This window comes from Lissotriton helveticus, chromosome 10 (assembly GCF_964261635.1).
Source record: "Lissotriton helveticus chromosome 10, aLisHel1.1, whole genome shotgun sequence".
Classification (NCBI taxonomy): Eukaryota; Metazoa; Chordata; class Amphibia; order Caudata; family Salamandridae; genus Lissotriton; species Lissotriton helveticus.
The window spans coordinates 377,370,903-377,396,689 of NC_136071.1; the positions used below are offsets into that span (position 1 = coordinate 377,370,903).

General features: G+C 43.5%; 1 protein-coding gene across 1 annotated transcript in view; it reads right to left on the minus strand.

The window, feature by feature from the left end:
* Positions 1-21,361, minus strand: part of LOC144784060 (cytolytic toxin-alpha-like) — a 153,234-nt gene extending 131,873 nt beyond the window's left edge. The window contains exons 1-2 of the mRNA XM_078662754.1: positions 21,329-21,361; positions 20,966-21,000 (exon numbers count right to left, since the gene is read on the minus strand). The gene's annotated coding sequence lies outside the window, so the exon portion shown is untranslated. The remainder of the gene's footprint in view (positions 1-20,965; positions 21,001-21,328) is intronic.
* Positions 21,362-25,787: the final 4,426 nt, after the last annotated feature.

Genomic DNA, 25,787 nt, shown 5'->3' on the forward strand with positions numbered 1-25,787 from the left:
AGTGTAACAGTAGGGAAAGTGTTGGATAGCGTGTGAGAATAATTTACTCTTCTCACTCCACCAAGTGTAACAGTAGGGAAAGTGTTGGATAGTGGGAGGGTACACATTTCTTTTCCCACTCCAGTGAGTGTGTAACAGTAGGGTAAGTGTTGGATAACGGGTGGGTAAAAATTACTATTCCCACTCCCGGCGAGTGTAACTGTAGGGAAAGTGTTGGATAGCGGGTGCGTAAAGATTACTATTCCCACTCCAGCGAGTGCAACAAATGGGAAAGTGTTGGATAGCGGGTGGGAATAATTTACTATTCCCACTCCTGTAATATAGTTAACAATTAATTAATTAAAAAACATTTTTTTATCCCACCATATTCCCCTATAAACGTCACCATCAATATTGTAAAATATTAATCAATTAACATAATTATCAATTAATTAAATAACTAATAACAATTAACAATAACATTAGTAAACATCAATATAAATTAATTCACACAATTAACACTATAAAATAACTTTTTAAAAAATTATACAAATTAAAATACTTCCCACCCTACTCCCCTATCAACACTCAACCCACTTCTAAAAAAAGTACACAATTAACATATTAACAAATTAATTATTAATAATTAATATCAAATAAATAACGAATTAATACCTTTTTAAACACAATTAACATATTTAGCAATACATTATTAATAATTATTAATGAATTTATAACGAATACTTAATTTACACAATTAATATAAAATATTAAATGCAAAAATATTAATTAATTAATTCTTAATTAATATATTATAATTAAATTACTTCCCACCCTATTCCCCTATAAACCCACAACCCACTACAGAACTAAAATACACAAAAAGAATTTAACATAAAATTCATTACTTAAAAAAATTCAAACATACATTACAAAAATAATATATACTTTTAACACATATACTAACATTTAAAACACAAAAAAATCAATATTTTAACAACGATATTATGACTGACAATATTACTAACTTTGAATCTATGACAAACGATATTTCTTACCTGCATATCGATATTCTGTAGCGCTATATTTTTGACAGTCGATATTCTGTCCTCTCGATATTTGAAACTATTTAGACTGTTTACCCTCTCCTCAGCCTTCAAAACCATCTCCACCACACCCTCGCAGCCAGACTCCACGATGCAGGAATACAGGGAACTGTCCTCACCGGCAGAACCCAAAAGATCAGACTCCCACCTTTCGTCTTCAAACCCACAGAGATCAACTGCGGAGTACCACAAGGATCATCGCTCAGTCGTACGCTCTTCAACATCTACATGGCCCCCTCGCCGCCCTTGTCAGACACCATGAACTCAGCATTGTATCCTACGCCGACGACACCCAGGTTTCCCTCATGAAGGAGCCCAAAACCACCAGACTCAGCTTCCAGGAAGGAATGAAAGACATTGCAGTTAGGAGCTGTCTGAAACTTAGCTCGGAGAAGACAGAAGTCCTAGCCAACCTCGGCACCCCCCACCCCTACGTACCACACCCGACCCTCAGCATCATACTCTACTTCTCCCTCACCATGACCGTATAGATCAACGCCGTCGCCACCCCCTGCTTCAACACCCTCTGCATCCCCTGCAAGACCTTCAAGTGGATCCCCCTGAAGCCAGAAAGACCTACACCCATGCACTCATAACAAGCAGAACGGACTACAGAAACGCCCTCTATGCTGGAATCAACAAATCCCTGCTACACAAACTCCAGACCATTCAGAACACCGCGCCCAGACACGTCCTTGGCATCCCACAACATGAGGACTTCTCCCAACACCTGCGAGGCTTCCACTGGCTCCCCGTTGAGAAGAGAGTAACCTTCAAGCTACACACCCATGCCTATAAATCCCTCCACAACATCAGACCAAAATACCTCAACGAAAGAGTCTCCTTCCACCAGTGGCGGCTCCCCCATTGGGGTGTGGAGGCATTGCCCCACTGCTTTCTCGCAGTGCGAGAAGGCAGAAACATAAATGATAATAACTACCATTTTATGTTTCTGCCTTCTCGCACAGCGAGAAAGCAGAAGTGCCTTGTTAGGGGTGGGTGGTCCGGCTCGAGGGCAGTGGGGAGTGGTTTGCCCACTGTTGTGCATACTGACTTTTTGGTCGGCTGGGCCAACCAAAAAGTCAGTATGCACAGCAGTGGGCAAGCCACTCCCCCCTGCCCTCGAGCAGGACTGGCCACTCTCCCTTTTTCTCAATGTATGCTGCATGCAGCAGCATACATAGAGAAAATTACCTGGGTGAGGCGCGCACTGCTGCGCCTCACCAATCTCAACGCTGCCATTAAGCATCATTGTGATTGGCGGAGGGGAGGGAGGGAGGCCGCCTTTCCTGGCTGATCATGATGCACAGGACGGCGGGAGTCAGACCCATCCAGACGCTGAGGTGGCAGCGGAGCAGGATGGTAGGTTAAGTTTTAAATTATATTATCTTTTTTTAATTAACAAACCCCTCCCGCATCCCCCTCCTCCCGGGACGACCCCATTTCCACCCCCTCTCCCCCCACCCGCCCGTCATGCCGGCCGCAACGACTGGCAGGCGGGCCGGTGTATTTGCTTGCAGGGGTGTGTAGTATTACTGAGACCAACCCGGGCCATGTGGGAGATGTTGGATGAAGGGCACCGGGTCATGCAGGGAGACCGAGTAATTGGAGCACTTTTTCTGCGCGTTGTGTTTAAAATGCAAATCAATTTTTGTCAAAAGTACTGGTACCATGTAGATCACAGAACTGTATTTCATGTGGATAGCTCAGTGGGTTACTGCTTTTGTCACAGAGATCCTTCTGTTACTTGAAATTCATAAGTTGCAATCCTAATTTAGATCAGTGACCTATCAACTATCATCATAGACATGCATGTAAACTGCATGTTATAGGTTAGTACGTAATATTGTCTCCCAGTCTTTCATTATCCAAATGTTGCTTAAAAGAGTTCAATTTGTTAAAAATACATTTGTATTAGTAAAACCAACCCCAACCACTGTGGTATGTTTTAAACCCTGAGTTTGTGTTTCTCCAGACCACTCTGAAAATAAACTGCCTACTACTATGGATGCCATGTAATACCTACACCTTGTAGTCTTCATTGTTTTATGTAACATTTCTTATACAATGATTTACACACAAATCATTCATTGTTTTTGTATAATATGTGTGATGTTAAATGCTCTGACACCCTACAATGATATGAGTAACACTCTAAAACAAAACAAATGAATGTGAGAGAGGAGCTATGGAGAGACAAGAGGCACTGTTGCAGGGTGCTAGTGAGGAAATTCGCGGATTAGAAGGTCACTGGGGATGGGCGCAAAAAAAGCTTGTCACACAGGCCGCCACCAACGCTAAAGCCAGTCCTGTTGGTAAACATATGAGTGGCACCCTTTGCGTGAGTCACACCTGTAAACCTTCTGAAACACCCGTACCCAAATCTGTGGATTTTAAAGGACACCTTTGGGTCAATTTATGAAAGCTGAAAACAAGCATTGGCAAAGCAATAGGTCTAGGCTAACATAAGAGACTGCGTTCTTTATGCATGGAGAGTGCACAAGGGAGAGGTGCCGTAGAGCTGCCCCACATGGAGGCAGAGGGCAAGGATTGCAGCAGGAGAAAAGCAACCAATGATAGGTTCTTGGCAAAGGGACGGGGACAACAGGCCACAACCTGTGTAAGCAATTGCCAACAGAACATGGGAATATAGCCAATAAACAATGAAACAGCATAACATTGGGCCACGGGGAAGTCTCTCAAACACAATGTCATTACTCATCCATCCATCCAGATAATTTCGAGGCCACAGGAAAACAGCTGCGGGTCACGCCAACAGCCAACATTGAAGTGGGGTGGGCGGGTGGCTCCTCAGTCCCCAGGCGGGGCCGGCTCCAGTAGAGAGCAGGATTTGTCACATCCTCAATTCTGTGTAAGCTCTGCCACCACCGGATGGCCTTATCTTTACCTCTCTGGTTCCTGTCAGGGCTGTCCTGCAACCTGTCTGTGAATCTACCCTCTCGGGGGCTCTGCTTCTCATGCTCTAAGGTATGGATTTCCTCCGAGAGGGGCCCTGCTGAGGAGTCCAAAAGTGCCATGTCCATCTCCTGGAGACACTCCAGAAAGGATTGCAATACCTGGGGGTCAAGGAAGTCTCTGGACATGCCGTCCTTCATGATTCACAAGCGTGTGGGTTCGAAGAGGCCATAATTAATGTCCTTCTTTTGCCATTGGTTTTCCTGGAGTAGTCCGCAGCAATACAGATCTCCTGACCCACAAAATCATACAGGCCATGGGTCTGGGCCGCAGAAAGGAGTTGCCTAACCAGCTTATGGCAAAGTAAACAAGCGAAGAGAGGCTGCCTCTACAGCATTCACCTGGAACAGCACTCCGCTAATGGACAGTTCCAACCGCTCCACCCGGATCAGCAGTCCACTGATGACCAGATCCAGCAGCTGGATATCACCAACGTTTCAGCTGACACACAGCATCTCACCTTGTTGTGGTGCTTTACTCTTGATCCCGCCCAGCGTTGCCAGTATTGTGAAGTTTGAATAACAAATGACAGCACAGCATGGGAGGTAAGCAAAGCTTTATTCCTTAGCACCACATCCAACAGCGACAGCACTCCAACTGCCGCACCAGAGGGTTCTAATAGTTGGTAGGGTTCTCTGCCCAAGTTCTGTGGCTGAACTCATCATGCATGAGGTTCCACACCACACCACGCCCACCCCAGCGCTGTTGAACGTTGTGGGCAAAGTCAATGGACCCTCTTTATCTCCAGAGAAGGGGAGAAGGTCAGCCCTATAAATATAGGGAGGAGGTCCCTCAGAAAACCATGGATGTCGGACACCTGCCCCTGGTTCTGGAAATCTGAAAAAACAAAGATTGTCCCTGTGGCTCCTGTCCTCAAGGTTGGTAGTTGTATTGCAGAGGTGCCACAGTTCTGATTCTTGGTCCGAATCCCAGCTGAGCCACTCTTCCACGATTGACAAGCAGTGCTCCGCTCCCTCCACTCTGTCATTAAAGCCAGCTATGTCAGCCTGGATAGACTTTGATTTCTCTGTGAGGTCCATCATCTTGGCATACATAGCCTCCAGGCGGAGACCTACATCAGTGCTCTCCTGAATGATGCTATCCACTGTGGGGTCTCAAGGGCCAGCGGCCCGAGTAGGGGTGGTTAGAGTATGCGGGGCAATCGAGTAAAGTGATTGTGAGATCCTCTCCATGAAGTGCAGTTGTCAGGTAGACTTACCAGGAGGCATTGCTGGGCTGATGGTGGGAGAAGGCAACACAGCTCCCCAACAGGACAGGCGCGGGTCTAGTAGCCAGATACGTGGGTCACGCCATGACAAGAGGAAGCTGGCAGCAGGCACCCAGAGCAGACCGGCTTCAGGAGGCAGGATAGGGCGAGTGTGTGTAAAAAATTAGCTCCCCTCTGAGAATTCCAGCATAGTTACCGGTGCCAGGCACAAGGGTCTGGTGCCCAGGGTATCTCACAGCTCCAGGCACACACAGGTATAAAGGTCACGCTCTCGGGTTCCCAGGGGGTTACAGGTATGCCCCAGTGAAGCAAGCAGACGGAATTGCTGAGTCACAGCAGGTAGGCTTTAAGGCAGAGCATGCGGGCCGGTATCGGACAGGATAGACAAAAAGGCCAAGCCAGAAGGTCAGTCCAGGCGGGGCTCAAGGGTGCTCCAGGAGGCCCACAGAAGAGGAGGTAGGCAGGTGGTCAGTTTCGGGAGGCTGCCGCTGGTGATGGAGATATGTGTGTTCCCCCACCGGGTCCTAGGCAGAGAGAGTAGCTGACCCCGGCGGGTTCAAAGTCCAAGTGGACTTCCCCAAAGCCCATCCAGCGCTGCTCCCCAGATGCACCAATCCCACCAGTAGGGTCCCCACTGGCCATGCCATTCCATGCTCGTGCTGCAGGTCAGAGAGGAGCCAGATGGGCACAGCCCCACACAGAAGGGGCGCAGAAATAGTGAGGTAGAGCAAGGAAGTGCCCGTCCAGGACTCAAGGCTGGGCAGCGAGCACAGCGTGGCAAACAAGCCAGCCCCAGGCTTCGCGGTACCCTCCTTGGCTCCTCACCACATGACCTCATCACGCAGGCTCTCCATATGTGGAGGAGCGGGGCTACAATACGGGGTAGTGGTTGTTGGGCCATCAACAAGACCAGAAGACAGCAGGGAGGAGGAGGGCCTCATCCTGCCTTGGTAAGTACCCCAACAAGGCCTCAAGTAGGCTGGTCCCCAAGGACTTGTAGATCTGGGCTTTCTAGACAGGCCCCTGGTCTGGGGCCCCAAAATGTTTGCAAAAGGGAACTGCAGATCTTGGGGCTGTCTCGGGCCCCTACCACTGTTGACTACGATGTAGGCAGCGGAAGGCGATAACCAGGCAGAATGGGGAACACGGGCTACTCCTCAATCACGCGGTCCACCTATTGTGGATGAGCCTGCCTCTCTTGGGCAGGCCCGTGGGATACAAACTGGCATCTCCTCTGGATGGAAGGGAGATGATCATGAAGCTCATGCCTTCACGGCTGTAGGATGGAAAAAGTCGTTGGGCCCAAGGGCCCGCCGCAGGGCCACAAAGTCCAAGCTAATGCATAGAGTACAGTGGTAGATGCGATGGGTGCAGCTGTAGCAGAGTATTCATAGGAATGTATGACAGAACCCTGCATGAATTTCCCACACATGCCCTTACTCTGCAATCACTACCCAGACTGCGACGTTACCAGGGGTTCCTTTACCACACAAGTCTTTAAGACTTGCCTTAGGGGGAGCGCTAGACTTTGGAATAGTGTAAATTACTATTTCAACTTCAGTCAGTGTATCAGTAAGGAAGATGTTGGACTCAAAATAAAACACCAGTCCAACAACGTGTCTTCTAAAGCAAGTCATTGTACTGACTTGCGTGGTAAAGGAATGCATGGTAACACCGCAGTCGGGGTAGTTACTACATTGTAAAGGCAGGTCGTGGTTCTGCCATATTCCAAGCATGGGCTGCTTCGCTAGTCCTGCAGCCCACGTTGCTGCCGGATTGTTGTCACCCACCAGGCCAGTTTTTCCAAGCGGGGAAATGGACTGCTTGGCGGCTGCTACAGCCAAACTCCCAACACAGGTGGGATTTGGAGGCCTCATGGGCCAAAAGTTGTTACCTCCAATGGCCCCAGCGCTTCAGAGCTCCATCAGCAGGTGGCCATGTGGGGCGGTGGCCAGCACAAACACAAGAATATATATGTTTTTTAATTCACATTTTTGTAGTAACATCATGACCATATTACAAAATATATGTATGCATCAATTCTCTGGTAGGAAAATGGAAATGATCTGTGCACAGCAAACAGTAATACATCTAAAGAAGAAGCACAGTGTTTAAGTCTAAGGGCTCTGAAACAAGTTCCTCAATTGATTTTACTCAGTTGCATCCCATTACACAAAAGTTCAATTTCCCAAATGTGGTACTGGTGTAATTACTGGCAGGAACAAAGTAAAAAAAATGGCATGTGGATCAAGATTGTTTACCGCACTGACAACTGCTGCCCTAATTCCATCCTTGCAAAACTGGCTTACCTAAGAAAGCACAAGAACAACAAAAGATCTGACAAAAACAGGGGTTCACACCATATTATTTCCTTTTTGTGATACTGGAAAGGAGAAGTGCATTAACTCTATGCCCTCCAATCCTCTGTATACAGGTAATGTTCATCCAGTATAAACCACCCCACCAAGTTAATAGAATTGTTTATCAGTCATCACTCAACAAACATACCCCTTAATAGAGAAGTATATGTGGAAACAGTAAAATGTGTGTAACGGCGAGAGAGTCCCTCATGTACACACCACCAGAGGGGCTACTGGTTGGTTCTCCCCGGCTTGCTCACGTTTTTCATCATCGGGATCTCTCTCGCCTGTGAAAGTAAACAGAATGAAACTTGCCCACTGTAAAGGATAAAGTGCAGACAGAAATGTGTATGTCAAGGATGGACCAAAAAAGTGCAAATAGGAAGAAATCTTTCCTCCCAAGTAAAATCGATTTAGGGTTCACATACACCAAGTTTCAATTTTAATCACACTTGTGAACCATACTCAATATTAAAATCAAAATTGCACATTATAGACCAGTCACAACAATGCCAGCCATGGTTGACTGGTTCTCTTGTGGTGGTTAAGGTGATTTGGGGGACTGTCTCGAAAGGGCTGCCATTGATGAGACCTGGGGGCAGTGACAGGCTAAGCCAATCTCCCCCTGGGAATCTTTGTGATATGAAGAGGGTCATGAAGTATAGGCAGGAGATAGGCTAGGTGACATGGGAAGGCCAGGATTAAAGAACAGGATATTTAAGACTTTGAGGAGGAGTTTATCTTCTTGCTGACTCCATCACCATGCAGCCTGACAGGGAATGATTTTTCTAGAGAAGTGAGCGCTAAGTGGTTTAGGCCAATTTTTTTAAGAAGAGATAATAAAGTTTCATTTGTGTCGAGAGACAGCATTAGAAAGAGGGAAAGAATGGCTGCAGAAGCTGCACACTTTTATGTGCCACAGGTAGAGACGATTTAATCAATCCAGGCACATTGGAGCAGGCATGGTTGGGTATTATATACCCACTGCAGCAAGCTTCAGTGGGTGTGGCAGCAGCAATAGTGGTGTGCTCTCCTCCTCGGGGCAGGTCCAGAAATTGAGGGGCTGCTATCAAAAAGTAAAAAAATGACACCTGGTAAACAGGAAGCGAAACCTCTACACAGGAGGCACAGATTACTGGTGTGTGCGGTGCCACAAGGAACAGATGAGGAGCGGCTCCCATTTTTGACACCCAATGAGAACTTTGAGCCAGTGCCACAGCAGTCTGTTAGGTGTGCTTCAGCGGACATCAGTGAGGCGAGGAGAACACACGAAGTGGGGGAAGGATAAGCACATGCGGGAGCACAATTCTGTAAGAACAGAGAGAAGTGAGTGTGACATGAAGGGCGGGCAGCCAGGGGGCGCTGAATTGATGCATGCAGTGGCTCAGCAGACCCCAAATGAGTTTGGAGTGGCCACGATGGGACTTGTAGTCCCTGTGGTCCCAAATACTGAAAAGTTGGCTCTTTACGGAGAAGTTACCACAAAACAAGACATCAAATGGCAAGAGATAGGTGTTGAGGCACAAATAAAAGAGCAGAGGCTGGCTTTAAAGCACACAGAGGCAGAATGGGAACGATTATGCTGGAAAAGGGAGGAAATTGCAGGACAAGGTCAACTGGAAAGGAATGTACGATACGTACAGGATTGGTTGGAGGGAAAGGAGATCTCAACAGAGGCACTATCTTTTACTCATTTCAGCTCAGAGAGGTCAGTGGATATGGGTCCCAGAACAGGAAGAAGGACAAGCAGGCACAATACGAGCTGGGGTGCCTAAAGGGGAACATGGTGAAGGAGGGCCTATAGGTTGGTGCAGTGTAGAGGAGACTACTTCTTCAATGCCAAAAAGTGAGTTTGGCGAAGAGGAAATGAAGCCAACAGGGCATAGAGCGGCTCTTGGACATTGTCCTGAAGATATGGATGGGTTTGATGATGGCCCTCTCTGCAACCAGAGATCGTTTGAACACAGAGCACAAAACAAGACAAACTACTTTGGAATAGGAGAAATTGGAAGTGGGGGATGTTCTTGTATGAGTGCATAGGAAATACATGGGGAGGATGAATTGTTGTCGGATTATGGTGCTGATAGTGATGAATGGGAGGAGTGAAAACTAAGAGAGGATGAAAGGACAGTGTTGCAGACAGAGCATTATAACAGTTTGAGGACATGGCATTGGAGTTAAGAGTATTTTTAGCTCCAGAAAAAAACAGAAGGCCGATATACAGTACTGACGTTTTTGGTTATAGCTTTGGATACACAGAAATTGGTAGCAATATTGTTGCTCCGTAAAGTGGTTTCAATAAGAGACTTTCTCGATAAAGTGATGGGCATGAAATGGATGGGATTGAGAAAGGGACAGAAGCTTTTGGGCTTTCTAAACTGTGCATGAAGAGAGGTGCAAGAGGGCAGAACATTTTGTAGAAGATTGGGCATTGCGATGTCAGGAGCAAGTCTTTCACATTATAAAGTAGAAATTCCAATGGTAGTACAAGCTGATTTGTGTATTTGAAGAATCTTTTTGGAAGAATGTAATGGACTATCTATGTTTTTTCTTGAAAGACAACACAATTTGGCCGTACAACGTTTTTCGGAAGCCTCAGGCTCAAATGGTTTTGGTCTTTTTTGGGATTGTAGGAAGATTGCTGAGAAATGGCCAGAGCATTGGTTGAGACAGGGCAAAAGCATTGTTTTTTTGGAATTCTTTCCCTTAGTTGTAGCACTAGTGGTATGGGGTAAATAATTATCCAACAGATGAGGGACATTCAATGTGGACAACATAACTGTGGTGGAACTGATGAACAAACAAAAAGCACATGACCTAAAAATGTACTCTTGTTGATACCATTCATGCTCATGTTTTTAGTTAAATATTGTCTTTTAGGCAAAGCATGTGCCAGGTGTGCCTTATCTCCTTCACAGTGGCAAAGCTTTCGAATGCTAGTTCCAGGAGCAGAAGACTTGAAGACTCAGTTACCACACAACATTTGGACATGGGCGGAGTAAGAGTGATTGAGCTTGTGTAAAGGTTGATAGCAGAATCCACATGAAAAAGTTATCAACATGCATGGCTTGATTTGATTTGATTTGAGTTGAAGGCAAAGGCAAAGATGCAGAATATTGAGGAGCATGAAGGTAGTGAATGCACATTGAAACGTTTTGTTCTACACCTAATATACAAAGGTTTATCTCCAACTACAACAGCTAGGAAAGTAGCTGGAGTGTCATTTTATTGAAAGCTGTTCTGGGCTCATGATCCGGCACAGGGAGGACTTTTAAAGAGGATTTTGAGTAATTGGGTGAGAGAACGCAGATCCATTTATGTGGCGATAGATCTGATAACGTTTCAGCTATTACAGCACATATTGGAAATTTTGCCAAAATGCTGTTATGATTTCTTTGAAGTTGCTGTTTTTAGACTATCCATGCTATGGGTGTTTTTTGGTGCTTTTAGGGTTGGAAGTTAATCGGTTCGAAGATGAAAGCAGGAGTGCTTCATAGTGAAGTTCGTTTGGAGGGAGTGAAATTGAGGATATGATTAAGAAGTTCAAAAACTGATCTGATAGGCAGGGGTAGATGGGTATTGTTAGGAGAAGGGGGAAGAGCAGAGGCTTGTCCAGTGAAGGAATGGATGAGATTTGAGCAATTGCATGGACAGAGGCTGGAAGAAGTTTTTTATCATGAGAGAGGAAGAAAGGTAACGCCTTTTCATTTGCTAACAGTTTTAAGAATGGCTTTGGGTAAATTGTGTTTGGACCCAGGAAGAAGAAAGAAGAAAGAAAGAAACGTTATTGCATGATTTAAAAAAACCTTTGCACAATATAAAAGATAAAACGTTTTGATACTTATTAAATTGATAAAATTATGAGTAAAAATGTGACACTTATTGGGTTGGATAGAAGCAGGACCCTGGTAACAGTAATAAAAGAATGCCATGTGTCCAGACTCTCTTATCTGTGCCCTGCACCTTTGAAGACAATCCCTTCAAAATAATTGTGGCCAGGATTGTGTTTTGCAGACTAAAGGTGTCCAGCCTGTGCGCGCAGCCCATTATTTATGTCGATTGTACTTTTGCAGTTCCCACCGGTTTTCTCAGGGTGCCCACAGTGCAGTGATTATCATTATTGTGGAGGTCCAAGCATCTGCGCCTCTGGCTGAGCTAGCGATCGGCATATCGCCTTCCCTAGTTTTTTTACTGCGCAGTCCATAAACCTCACCAGTGCGCAATTTAAATATGTGTTCCATGGGTCGAAGCAGGCCAATACTGCAGATCTGCATGATCTGACTTCCTTGTTATTCCAGGCCCTCTGAAGGAGGAGCCTTCTTTCTTTCAGGAGGCTGGGGCACAGGCACACAACATGAATTATATCTTCCCTATGCTTGCCGCAAAATCAACATGTATCCGGGGCTTGTTCTCTTTTCCATTTGTGAAGGTGGCAAGACAAGTTTATCACCCCCAATCTTAATTTTAGAAAACTGAGTTTAGTGCGTGCATTGAAAGTACAAGTTAAGTAGCTCAGGTGTCAGCTGATCATATGAGATGAGGGTCATCCAACCATGGCTTCTTCTTGCAAGGCTTGCCTTGTCTTCCATTGAGGAAAGCTTTTTTGTGCTTTTTTTTGCTAGTCTTTTAAACTCATTTAGGCTGACATGCAAGTCCCATACATCGCTCAGGCCTAAGGTTTTTTGCCCATTTGACAGATATTGATGCCCCGCTTGCCATCGTTTTGTTTTCAGATCGGACCATAGGTGTCCTGCTAAGCTCCCCTCTTTTGATGACCTCAGCTTGTGGCACCACATTAGGAAATTCATCATTCTACCCAATGTTTGTTTACAGATGCCCAGTTCCAGCCGGATTTGTGCCGGCGACGTGAAAGATGGTAGCTGGAAGAGTGTTCTAAAAATGTTTGCTATAATTGTGTCCAAGTTATGGGCAATACTCATTTAGAATTGGAGCAGCCACCGAAGCAGAGCAGTGAACCTTGGTTGGAGTTGGAGATAGGTAAGACAGATAGGCAGATGGAAATCAAAATGTTGTGAAAGGTATGTGAGGAAATAAAATAGAAGCATTTGTTAGCTTCTTTGTGGTCTCACATTGCATATTCTTGTTTTTTGCCACAGGATAAGTAAATGACCCCTTGAGGAGTAAGATGGAGACATGGGTAATGTGACATTCTTTTGTACCATGGGCAGCTAAATATGCAGATCTGAAAATATATGGAAGAAGCTTCAAATTATCGAGTAGCAGACATGAGGTGATATGTTGGGGAAGAAGTAGTATGCAATGGGGTAGTATAGTGCCTTCATAGCGGACTTGTCTACACAAAGGGTTGCTCATATATTTTGTTAATACACTTGGGGGAGAATGATTAGGTTAGACTCTCAAGTTTAATGCTGTTGCACCAAATGAAAGAGGCTTTAATGTTGATGAAAGAGTAAGTTTTTAGGGACATATCTAATTAGGATGGAGTTTGTGCCAAGAAGACATTGGAGGGGAGCCTTCAAACACACAGCTAATGATAAGGCAAGGAGAAAGTTGAACAGAGCATTGAGTTTGTTTGCATGTCAGTTGCCATTAAGGTTTTATTGCATGGTTGTATCAAATAAATGTTTTTTTGGATGCTGGCATATATTTGTCTCAGTTTGGCAATGCTTATTACATGATGGAATTGAAGGACATACTGGGTAAAGTGTGGAATGGGAAGGTGTGGTGTAAAGGAGTTTATAACTAAAGCTGGCCACAGCAGTTGTCTTTATTTGGGGGAAGGGGGGCAGAAAAACACCCTTATGGGTTTTCCTGGATGGCAGTAGTTTGGGGGGATGGAGAGTCAGGTGCAGGACTTCGCACCTCTCAGGGGCAGTACAGTGGAGGGAAGATGAAGCTTGGGTCTTTAAGCAGGACATGGAGGTTTCATCTGGGATGCTTGGTAGGGTGAGGATGCAAAGGGGCCAGTAAATGAAAGAAGAAAGAATGAGATTTCAGGGTAGTAGGACTTGTTTGTGGAATGGTTTGTAGACCTTGAGGGAGTTGTTTAAGGGAGGGAGGTTTGTGAGGAATTTCATTCATTAATGAGGTTTATACTATGTTGTATTTGCATTTGAATTAACTGCAAACCTGTCCTAATAAAGTGGCCTTTTATGCCACACGATGATTTGTGGCATGTGATTAACAGTGAAATGGACAACATGCCATTCACCCATGCTAAATCGAGAATTATACTATTTAATGTTGAGTTATTTCTTTAGAAACTGAAAAGTATTAATGTTGATTTAGACTACTCTAAAAATGCACTTTGTGATAATGTGTGTGCATGCTTATCTTCTCTAATCTTATTCCATTGTTTTATCTGTTCTAATACTGGATTGCTTTAAAAAGTTATTTCGAAATATTGGTGCAATTCTTTAATATTCATTACACATATTTTGGCGATATTACAGAGATGAGTGGTTTACCTCAGATGTCAATAGGGTTTTCCTTGAAAGGAATTGCCCAGGCAATGTTGGTCAACAAATGGGAATTCTTCTGGGCTCTACTACATTAACAAAAAGCTGAGAGGTGAAGCAAAGTGTGGACTATTAACAAAATGTACTATTCTAGGTTGTGATGACAGTTTAAATGTGGAAAAACAATGCCAAGCACAGATACAAAAGAAATATGAAGTACATGACTAATGTCACTAATGCTGCATCTGAGATTTGCTTTTTTGGGAGGTTGATAATAATGGTAATGGGGAGCTAAATGCTGTCACTCAATATGCCTGACACTTCAAGAAACAATGGCTGAATTGTAGGTTGATTAAAATTGTGGGTGATATTTTAAAGAAAGCAATGGCCAGAGTGGGCTGCCCCGCTGTGTGCATGCTGCTTGTTGGTGGAGCCAAAACGTGAATGGCACTAGAAGCAAGCAATGGATGTATGGTGCTGAACCAATGCTTTATTTATTTTATGTATAAATGTAAAATGGTCTGGGAGGAACGTTTACACAGGCTTAAAAAGTTGCCATCGCTCTCTGCATGTCGGTGACTGTCATCCGTGCCTGTGCGTCTTTGACTAAAGCCTTCCTGCGGCTGGTATGATAGAGGCACGCTAGGGTCAACCACGCGTGCCTCTACCACGCAGCATGAACCACAAATGCAACTTAACCACACATTCCTTTACCACACATGCCTTTACCACACAATCTTGTGGTAAATGCAAGAATGGCAAGGGTGTATATGTGGTTAAGTTTGCCTCTACTCTGACCCCCGATCCCTGCCCTAAATTGCAAAGACCCCACCTGTCCCTGCCCTAAGTCCGAAATTAAAAAAACCCTACCTGCCCTCCCGACCTTAGCTTTAAATTACTAGTACCATACCTGCCCCCTGCCCTAAATTACAAACCCCTACCTGCCTGCTCTGAGCCCTAAAAACAGCCCATTATTTAACTACTCCCCCAATCCCAGCCTTTAAAGCTACCCCCCCTGCCCTGAGCCCTAAAAACGTGCCCCTCCTTAAAAGTACCCTGACCACCTTTCCCCCTGAGCCCTAAAAACTTGCCACCGACCCCTCCGAAAGTGACCTCCAGACCTGAGCCCTAACAATGTGCCACCGATCCTCCTGCCCTAAGCCCTAAATGATAAAAAACCCTACCTTATTGTAGTAATGATGTCCTCAAGCAGGTGATGTTGATAAATGGTTTATTGGATATTAGGTAGATAAGATAGTATAAACCATAAAGACCCCAACAGGAACATCCTGCAAGATGCTCAGCCCCAAGCCAACTGCCAGCCTAAGCCCACAGACTGCCAACATTCCACAGAGCATCATAGCCAGAACATTCGATAATAAAAGGGAATAGTGCAAGGATACTCCATTATCCTCTCTCTTTACTAACGGAACACAATAAAGTTAAAGGGAAAGAAACAAAGAACAGAAATATAAAGAAATCTGTAACCCAGAGATGTAATGAAAATTAACATCACGAAAGGGAAAACAGAAATACAACAATTGTAAAAGAAGAAGGAAAGTGAACAGAAAGAATCAACTTCACCATCCTTCTCCTCCTCTAATTTAGAACAATGTTAGAATATGTAAATATTGAGCACTTTTAATAAATGAGCTCACTAAACTCAAGAAAGTGCAAACAGACAAAGAGAGAAATATTTTTCCTTAGACACTTCTGTAGTAAAAGACACCATGGGACTGCAAACCCACATGTATAATAACGAAACTAATAAGGTAAGACTAATATAGTAATCCCTCTAATAGGAATAAATTGCTTCTTAAATAGATAAAGTCTACAGAGAATTAAGAAAATATGAACTAAAAAAAAACAAATTTTTACCTATATGTGTAAAATAGACGATGAAGAGAATAAGACCCATATCTAGCCCTAAAAAAAATTGAGGACCGTTAAACAATTGGGACTCAAAACCCAAACCTTAAACTAGGGACTATGAATGTGAAACAGGAAAAATAAAACCAAAGACTATGGTAATGTGTTTCTCTCATGAGAAAACCGTGACGTAGCTAAGAAAAACGCCACCCCTGTCTTAAGGGACACTAAAAGGACTCATACCCTAGTGTAACGTTACCTAGGTGGGACTGACACCCCCTAAAAAAAGCACTAAGGTGGGATAAATACCTCCTCTTAAAAATTTGGCATGTACCAGAGTAATGGGACTAAAACCCATTCTAAAGTGCTTCTCACATAAGAAGACTGTGACGTAGAAAAAAAACGCCACTTCTCTTTTAAGAGACACTATGGGACTCAAACCCTAGTGTAAAACTATTTAGGTGGGACTGACACCCCCTAAAAACATAAAGGTGGGACTTACACCCCCTCAAACAAAACTAATATCAATTTTTAAAAGCTAGCGGAGTAATGGGACTAAAACCCATTCCTAAGGATCACGGGACTGAAACCCGCTCCTACACTAAGTGCGTGTAAAACTACATTGAAATACAAACGCTACTAATTCGTGTCAGTACCAAAAAGAACTGCAATGGAACATAAAACGCTGAAATTTAAGATATCAGCCAGTCAGACTCACACGAAAAAAAAACTATATAGAAACACAAACACGCTATAACCCAAAGCGCTACTACTTAATATCACAGCCAGTCATACACACAATACCGCAACATAATACTTTCTCCATTATAAAATGGCCAGCAAAATACAATAAGAGTAAGTCTATGCTCCGGTGAGCGGTCTCTCACCCGAGGTCTCCAAAGTAGATCGTCGATCTCAAGTAGGTTGTAGCTGTAATATTTCCGACTTGTACTGTAAGTTTTCTTCTTTATTTTTTTTTTTAAACTCACTGCCAGACTGGATAAACATTTCGCCAGTACGAAAAACCACAAGACTTTTACTTTCCTGGTTGAAGAATTTAGTCAAAATGACGTGCTTCTTCGTGCTTCTTCTTAAAAGATAGTTGCCATGGTGACCAAGGATAATTAAACCCAGTGCGCAAAATGGTGGCACGTTTTCTACGTTGCACTGAGTGGCTCTGCGCACAGCGTTGCTTTGGCTCTGCGCACAGCGTTGCTCACAAACGTGAAGATGACGTATACTCCCAAAACGTCATAAAGTGCTCAGGATGAAAGGTAAGCCTCGTGTATTTGTTGCGCACATTTTACAAGATTTAAAATGACAGTTGAAATCTCAAGCACATTGCATGACGCAGTTGAAAAAATTGTTTTAGTTGACAATTGGTGTTTCCATTGAAAACAAACATAACGATGTGAAAATTGCGCTTTCATTTCCTCAAGTCCCCGCTATGTTTTTTTTCTTGAGGCAATATAAAGAAAAGCTTCACACATTCTTTAAACGCTATGAAGGTGACTTGGCTGAACGGCTTAAAAGATTAATTGATCGTTTTGCTCAGCCCCAAGCCAACTGCCAGCCTAAGCCCACAGACTGCCAACATTCCACAGAGCATCATAGCCAGAACATTCTATAATAAAAGGGAATAGTGCAAGGATACTACACTTATCCCCGCCCTGAGCCTTCAAAACGGCTCATTCCTCAACTACTTCCTTAAACCCAGCCCTTAAAGGTACCCCAACCCACCTACTCTGAGCCCTAAAAACGGCCCATTCCTGAACTCCTCCCCCAAACTCAGCTCTTAAAGCTACCCCAAGCCCCCCGCCCTGAGCCCCAAAAATGGCCCATTCCTTACCTACTCCCCCAAACCCAGTCTCGGCAATGACGCTGAACATCCTGTAATTCTGGGCAAATCACTTAATCTCCCTGTGCCTAACAAAAATGAATGTGTTCTCATGTAATGCAACTGGTCCTATGCAAAGCGCTTTGATACCCGATTCGGGTCAAGTTAGTGCTATATGAAACTCTGTAAATAAAAAAACAAGATGAGTCGATGCAATGTCATTCGGCATATGCAAGCGTATGCGCTTATACTGCATGAGCTGTGATGGAGGGTATTGATCATAGACGAAGGGAAAACTTCCGGAACTATGCAGCCAGAGCCACGAGTTCCGGAACCACGCTTGCCCGAATAATGCGTTTTTGCCTTAACCACACATATGGGTGGTTAAGGCAAATGCGCTCTAGTGTTTGGGATGGGCGGGAACTTGGATCAGGCGCTTTGGAAAGGGAAGTGGACTCGGACAGGTAAGTTTGGCTGGAGCCGGGTCTTGGGGTTGCTTTCAGGGGAGGAAGGGGTTGGGGTAGCTTTATCAAACCCAGTTACCCAGAATCAAGGTTAACCGCCCTAGCCGTTAAGCCAACTCCTCTCTCCACCTTCCACTGCTGAAAAACTATGCACCTCCAAAATGGCCTCCGTACCTCGCCCAATCCCGCTGGCTCTGAGCACAGCAGAAATAGTGAAACTCCCAGGGACCCAACTCTTGCAAGTGGCCTAGAAAAGTAAGATGCACCCCCATACTGACACAAAGTTAGAATGAAGTCTGAGCACTTGGTTAATTTTAGGTTAAAATGTATAATTCTTTAACTAATTCCCTATGCATCTCTTTACACCTTGCTTAACAGAGAAGGTGGTAGGATCGTATTTTTAGTTTTTATCCCAAGTTACTCAATGCTTCAGAACTTCTTAAAGATACCGCGCAGGTTTGATTAAATATAATTAAAACGTCTTACTCTTTTTTCTAAAAGTATAACACTTCTTGAAGTGATAAGTGGCTTACCCGAGCTGGATGTTCTTTCCCGCACCAACTGTTTGAGCCCGCTGCACCCAGAAGGCCACGGCCATAAAAGGTGGTTGTAGCATTTCGGCGAGCTCACCATAGTTTCTGGTTTCTGCATTTCAAGGTACAATGGAAATCCTTACAAGGATTGCGTAACTGCTCTTAAGTCCTGTGAACCCTGGAGAACTTGCCTGGCAAATTTGCATCCACATCCAAAGTCACGCAAGTAAGTGACAGGATGCAACCTTGTCTAACTCCCTGCGTGATGTTAAGGCACCCTCTGTGCAGTCTATTCAGAATCCTTATCATGGTAATAGCTGTAAATCATCCTGCTAAAGTTGGTCAATAACCATCAGACCCATCTTGCCCTGACATGACTAAATAAAGTTCATGAACAAATGCAGGGCTTCGTCAGCCATGCTAATCCTGCTGCAGAGTCCTGCCAGTGCAGCAAAAAGAATATTACTTGCAAGCCAATGTTTATGTTTACAAATCATCTTTTCAAAGACTTTCCATTAGAATCAAATTTGGGACATAGGGATAGAGTTACATGGTTTTCCCTGGAGCATTTCATATATATTGCAATGAGTTTTGCAAAGTTTTTGATTATGACCCTTTTCAAAATTTGATGGTTTTCATTCCTTTTAAAACAAATCAATTTTTTCTCTCACACCTACCCTTTTTCAGAACTCATCTGTGCACAATGACATTGCAAACGAAAATGGCACTAACTGTTTTCTGTGAGGTACATTTCATGCAGCGCGAGATTTTTAAAGTGAAGTATAAATGCAACATAAATTATTGCAAAAGTCAGGATGTATGACGGCACAATGCATTCTGTTGCAACACATGCCTTTACCACGCATGCGTCACAACACAGATGTCTTTATCACGCATAACCTTTACCACACATTTTTTTACGAGTATGCCTTTACCAAGCATGCCTTTTACAACAAATTTCATTGTAATAGCATATATGCTAAAGGCCTATGTGTGGTAAAGTTTATTTCCCTGATCCCTGCCCTCAGCCCACAAACCAGTCCCCTGCGCCTCCCACCCCAGCCTTTTTTAAAAGTACCCGACCCCTGCTCTGACCCTAAAACTAGACCCCAGCGTGACCACCCTGACCGTCCTCCTTTATTAAAGTACCCTTACCCTGCCCTGAACACTAAAGCAGTACCCCGGTGCAGCATCCCCTTGATCCCCAGCCCCTACAAAAAAACAGCCTCAGTCTAAAGCCCTAAATCAATACTCCCCCGCCTGAGGCCCGGTCCCCCTTAACTTAACAGGATGACGACGAGGCAACTCTTCTGAGGTGCAGAACAGGTCATTAAGAGGTAATGGAAAGGTCTCTCCGTTCCCTCTAACGACGCCGATAGCCTTGACCACACCAGTGCCTTTACCACCCTTACTAGCATATGCCCTTACCCATATGCCCTTACCACAAGTACAATGTATATTCCTCTCACCAGTCATAACTTTACAATTTTAATTTGTTGTAAAGGCATGCATGTTAAAGGCGTAAAAGATGCATGTTAAAGTCTCTGAGTGGTAACAGCAGCGTTGTAATGCCTGTTTCCCCAAAAGTCATTATTGGTTAGCTAGTATTTCAGAGTGTAATGTAAATGTAATGTAATGTAATGTAAAAATTACTTATAAAGCGCGGCATTCACCGGACGGTTTCTTGGCGCTGAACACCGTCAATACATTTGCAAACTCTTGCTCATTAGTTTGACGTGCAAACCCCGATCTGGCGAATATAAAAATAGCATTTTAAACAGAGATAAAGAAAACTATTTGAAAAACAAGTTGAAAAACAAAAGAGCAACTACGGGAAAATAATTGATCATGTATAATAACCAAATCGGTGATGTATTTTCCTGACCCTTAAACACTTTTAAATGTACAGCCTAATTTAATTAGAACCCCATGCCACCCCTGCTAATTAAAAGATAAAATAAAGTTTTCTCAATCTAATGTTGAAAAAAATATATATTTTTAAACTGGGCAGTCTGAAAAATAGCATATGTCATTCATTTATAATGCATATTTATTTTAGCATGTACAAATAATCTAAACAACATTCACATCATAGCACATGAGAACAAAAAATCAAATTCGATAAGAAGAAATCAACAGGAATTGCAATCTAAATTAGCTATATGCTACTGACCTTGGGTTCTGAAACTGTGGTCAACATGCGAGAGTCTACAAAACACACAGAAAGGAATAAAGTACATTCTTATTTGTATATATTGGCACCGTCAATAAAATATAAACAACAGTTTTGCTCCTATTCTCTATCGTGTTGTATTCTTCTTTATTAAAACAACAGTGGACTTTTGGATTAATATACTTTGTTCTATTTCGCATTTCAAATAATCTTAAAATGTCATAGACAAAAAATATTATATTTGTTTGGCGTGGTGACAACCCAGTTGGCTATAGCAATATATAAAATAAATATAAGTATACATTTCTGCTTTCCCTCCTCCCCTCCCCGCACATCCTCCTCATCATTCCCCACTTTCATTACCGTAAAATGATCTGCTTCTGATGAACTGAAACTGCTCATGTGCGGTCTGCTGTTTAAATATCATACACCAGGTCTATGGACCCAATAGAAATACAGCATCAAGGTCATGTGTTTCCTTTTATGGCTGTTCATACTGTAGATGACAGTTTTGGATCAGCATTCAATATCATTTTCGAGAAAAGGCGGAGGTGGTAGACTAACCATCGGTGTAGCAGGAATTTCCACACGCTGGGCTGGACCTGTGGAGCTGCTTTTTAGGTCTGGCTTGACAGCATAGCTGTCAAGCCTTATGTGATCAACTTTCAGATTACTACCAAAAGAGCAGCTTAGACAGGTTGGGGCCTTGACTACAGGATTTTATTGGCCTGGATTTGTGTGCTTCCACTGAAATGAGTGCTTGTATTGCACATTTTAGCTTGTTGGAACAGCGTATACTTAATACAGCAGGACTGAGTTGGTAATGGTGGCAAGCCAAGGATCATAGCTATAGGGCCGATCTGTTTATTGTGAAATACTGCAATAAAGGCAGCAGGCCTGGTAAAGCATATGTTAGTATCAATCAATTTAATGGTGGGTTGTTATTGGTTTGTATGAAAGTATGTAGAGCAGGATGTTGTGTTACTTGGAAGCTCACAGATTACTGTAAAAGGCAAGGGTTTTGATGTTGGATACCCCAGCCACAAACCATGGATGTAGAGAATGTCTGCTTGTACTTGTAAGTAGAGATAGTATTTAGTTTAGTCAACTGTCATTTTGTTTACCTTTGTAACTGTATGAATGTGTGCCTGATGGTTGCCTTGTGGGAAAGGTTATGTTCAGAACAATAGGTCTAAGTCGGTTAAGGTGACAAGCAAAAGGCTTGAGTGGTTCACTGGGGAAAATCTTATTTGTTGCCATAGGTCTGATCTGCTTAATATGAAAAGTTCTGACAAAGGCAGTAGGCATAGGTTATTTATTATGAAAAACATTTCTTAAAGACAGTATGTCTTACAAACTGAGTGGTTGTTATCAGGTCGTTTTACAGAATATAGACAGATATTTTGTTACATGGAATATCACCAATTACCACATTAGTCAAGGATTTTGGTATTGGAAATGGTATGCCAAAGTCAGTAGGCCTGACTGACTTACTTTGAAAAAGTATATGTTAAAGCTAATACCTTTCTAAGAGTAGATTGTTATTAAACTGTACTAAAGCCTGTTGGCAGTTTTTTTTACATGATTCCCACATATTACCATAGTAGGCAAGGGTTTTGGGACTTCCGTCCCACCCAAACTAAGTTGTTGAGAGAAGATATGCACTGCAATAGTCTTTTTTAGGTTGTCTTTCGTGGGAGTTTATATTGTTTTGACAACTGTCATTTTGTGCATATGTGTAATTGTATTATGGTATACCTGATGATTCCCTAGGTGAAAAGTGTATGCCTTACACAGTAGTTGTAGGTTAGTCATGGTGATAAGCCAATGATAAAGGCCTAATTGTTTGTTATGAAAATGTACGATAAATGCAGTATGCCTGCCGCATTTATGTGAAAAGCATATGTTAAAAGTCAAAAGGAATTTAAGGATGGATTGTTATTACTCTGGATTAAAGCCTACAGAAAGCTATTTGGTTACATGGAATCTCACAGATTACCATAGTACCATAGTAGTCTAGGGTTTAAGTATTGGTTAACCCCTCTGACAAACTGTGGGTATAGAAAATTAGCACTTTGAACATTTTAGTTAGTCCATCATAGGAATGATGGTGTGAGAAATTAGGTTTTTAGTTGACTCAGGTGTAAGTCCTGTTTAAGCAGCAACCACAAGCCTCACCAGGGCAAGGCACATGCACCCCCAAATCAACCTGTGCTCAACCTCTCAGTGGCTTGGCACAGAGCAGTCAGGCTTAACTTAAAGGAAATGTTTAAAGCATTTGTGCAACCTTAAAACCGTAAAACTGTGAAAACACACCACTAAAGGAGCCTACAACCTTTTTATTAAAAAAGGAGAGTCATTTTAAATAAATAAAACTAGAAATAACAGCAATCCAATTAGTAGAGCAGAAGATATTACATTTAAAATGTTTCAGTGAAAATAGCCCCAAAAACCACAAAACGTCAACTGTTGGTATCTGGTTGCGCGGGTCCGGGACAAAGTCACAAGTTCAGGCCGAAAGCGATGGAGCGCATGCTGGCTAAAGGGACCCTATTAGGCCCTCTGAAGAAAGTACCTTAATCCTGGTTGCAGGGCATTGGTGGATCTTTGTCAAAGATGTGGCTGCACAGCCTAAGCAATGTGTTGGTTCTGAGATGCTCTGAGGTTGTGGTGCAGGGTCCTGTTTTGTCATCCTCGAGGATCCCGTCGACGGGGCTTACAATGCGAAGTCTGACGTTGAGGATGTGGTGCACAACTGGCAATGTGTCTGTTCCATGGAGCTGTGATGCGCAGCCCGATATTGTTTTCAAGGCTGCCATTGAGGAGGGTAGCGGGGACCTGGGCTGTGGATGCCCCATGCCTTCATGGCAATGCATCAGTTACCAGGACTGCAGAGGTGAATGCGGATCTTTATGACGGGTCCAATCCACGCAGCAGCAGTGATGCAGTGGTTCTACTCGGGGATGCACCACTCAGCAGAGAAGATGCCTCAGTTCTGCTGGCAAGCATCTTAGGCCCACTTCCAAGGGTCCAGCACTGGGGTGAAGAGACCGTGTCAGGGTCGACTCACAGATGGAAGAGTCCAGGTGCATTTGCAAAGTTGTTGGAAGCCCATTATGTCCCTGAGGCTTCATATCAGGAAGTCAGCCAATTATCCCTTGGAGTCACCCTGGTTTCTGGGTTCAAGAGATGCAGATCCAGTCCTTTTCACCGAGGCCAGCAGGTAGCAGGTCAGAACAGCAAAGCAGGAGACCAGCAGAATGCAATCCAGCAGAGTGGCAGTTCTTCATCTGCACAGCAGTCCTTTGTCCTGGCAGAATATCCAGAGCAGAGGTGACCTGAAGAGTTGGTGTCTGAGGTTCTTTTTTTATACGCTGGTGCCCAGGTTCTGGAAGGTGGGAGAAGATTCTAGATAGTGGCTTTGAAGTGCTCATTTGTTCTGCAGTACCTGCCTTGACTCCAGACTAACAACAGTGGGTATGTTGCTCTTTGTGTGGAGACAGGACACAGCCTATTTAGGTGCAAATGAGACTGAGCCCAGCTCCTGTCCCATCCTGCCAGTGATGGCCCAATCAGTCATACCTAAGCTGCCATTGAGTGTGGCTGTCTAGGAGGAATACACTAAGTCCAACTACTAGCTACACCCAGTCATGTGACCAGAGACAGGCTGCAGGCTCCAATTGGCTAAGGCACGAAAATGACAACTTTCTAAAAGTGGCATTTTCAGAATTGCAATTTAAAATCCAACTTCACCATAAGGTAGGGTTTTAAATTAGGAATCCAAAGACCCTAAACATGAACTGGTTATCGTTCCCATTTGGAAATTACACTTATAGGGTCTCATTTACGAGGCTCTAGTGACACTTTTGCGTTGGAGCATCACTTTTTTGGGGGGAAATCTTTTTTATTAACTTTCCTCAAAAGACCGTAGTTCACATATATCACTGATGTTCGTACATGGTGGGGTTTCAACATCACAGTAATGATATGCGAGAGAGAGAGAGACAAGGCAGTACACCACCAATTACATCAAATGTACAAATCTGCAATATGGCATATTCCCAATCAGCATGCCAGAACCTGTTTGAGCAGTCGCATCCCCCATTCCACCCAGTCGCAGCTGAAATATGTTACACTTCTTCCAGCATTGCTCTATGTCATTGCCATGGTGTCCATATTTTCTCCCATTGTTTATGCATCCCCTGCTTTTATACACTGTTTCTTCAGCTCGCTGGCACCAGTCGAAGTCGAAGTTTCGGAGTCGAAGTCGAAGTTTTATTTATTTGCATAGTTTGTTAAAACCATTGCAACACAAAAATGTTTCATTACAAACCCATAAAATCTCCATAATTATAAAAAGGTAAAACATTCTATTAAAAAGACTGTACATTAAAAATTCGGATATAGGCAAACACTTGATCAGGCAGGTTATATCCTGAAATGCATATCGCAATTATTTACACCACGGTAATTCTTGTATATAATACTTTGTTTATAAATGCCGAGATAAATATTAAAAGTTAGTTTTCAGTCAGTATTTTTAATTTCCGGCAATTTCTTAGTGCATGCTGTCAAAAATTTTACCAGGGCACAGTTTAGTTGAGGATCGCTTGGAGCAAGGCATGCCAGAACTGCTTGTCTCCTTGTTCGAATTCCCCGCTGGTTGAATTTTGCTTTTAATATTTGTTGACGTTCTTGCGAGAGTTGTTTACAGGAGCATAATAGATGCAACAGGTCTTCCGATGCTAACCCGCATAGGCGGCATCTAGGGTCCGCCTTCTCCTTCAGCCAGGGTGGACAATGTTGAGTACCGGGCAACAAG